This window comes from Saimiri boliviensis, chromosome X (assembly GCF_048565385.1).
Source record: "Saimiri boliviensis isolate mSaiBol1 chromosome X, mSaiBol1.pri, whole genome shotgun sequence".
Classification (NCBI taxonomy): domain Eukaryota; kingdom Metazoa; phylum Chordata; class Mammalia; order Primates; family Cebidae; genus Saimiri; species Saimiri boliviensis.
This window is the reverse complement of record NC_133470.1, coordinates 107470080-107471248: the sequence shown is the minus strand read 5'-3', so window position 1 is coordinate 107471248 and position 1169 is coordinate 107470080. Positions and strand designations below refer to the sequence as shown.

General features: G+C 44.3%; 1 pseudogene; it reads right to left on the bottom strand.

Moving 5' to 3' along the window:
* Positions 1 to 424: 424 nt before the first annotated feature.
* On the bottom strand, positions 425 to 541 carry LOC120362000 (5S ribosomal RNA; annotated as a pseudogene).
* Positions 542 to 1169: the final 628 nt, after the last annotated feature.

Genomic DNA, 1169 nt, shown 5'->3' with positions numbered 1-1169 from the left:
TCTGGATTCAAATTGGCACCCTAGAACAGTAGTTTTAAAAGTGTGATTACTGGACCAAGGGCATCAACATCACCTGGGAACTTGACAGAAATGCAAGTAAGTGGGTGTTGAACAATGAGAACACATGGACACAGGGAGGGGAACATCACACACCGGGGCCTGTTGGGGGGTGGGGGGATTAGGGGAGGGATAGCATGGGGTGGGGGAATTGGGGAGGGATAATGTAGGTGATCAGGAGACGGATGCAGCAAACCACCATGGCATATGTATACCTATGTAACAATCCTACACGATCTGCCCATATACCCCAGAACTTAAAGTATAACATTTTTTTTAAAAAAAAGACATGCAAGTGCCTACTGACTCAGAAACTCTGGAGATGAATCTCAGCATTCTGGATTTTTTAAAAATTAAATTTATATAAAGCTTACAACACCCATATTCACAGGGGTCTCCCATCCACATACTAACTAGGCCCAACCCTGCTTAGCTTCCAAGATCAGGTGAGATTGCGCACATTCAGGGTGGTATGGCCATAGACCAGTTTGAGTTTTAACAAGTCTTCCATGTGATTCCAATCCAAGTTCAAATTTGAGGACCAACCCCTCAAGTTGGCTTTGCCCACAGTGCCACCATTACCTAGAAGTGGACTGTTGCTGCCCTTAGATCATCTCAGGGATAATCCTCCCAGAGGTATATTTTCCAGTTGGTCAGATTTGCTGATAAAAGAACTCCTCTGCAATAGTTTATACCTATTGGTTTCAGTATACAATTCATCATTCCCAAGCAGCTGCAAGGATGCAATATAGATACTGAACCAAGGACCACAAGCAAACCCAGGAACTGAAGATTTAAAGATGCCCCCCAAAAGGTTGCAGGCAGAGACTGACAGGCAGCTTTTAATGTGATCCTTTCGTATGGCTTCTAGATGAAACTGAGTTGGCTCTCTCCTGGAAGCACGTGTTTGTGGTTGAGGTATAATAAGTAGGTGGTTTTAAGCAGATGCGTCTTTGGTATTGTATATAGGAGAAAGGTTAGTGTACTAATGGGCAAGAAACCGATCATACGAAGATGTCAATTACTGCCTGTTAGTCCACTGCCTGCTTGCAACCTCTGCTGCTCTTGCTGCCTAGTTTTATATTACATGACCTCACCCTCTAGCCCAGGCG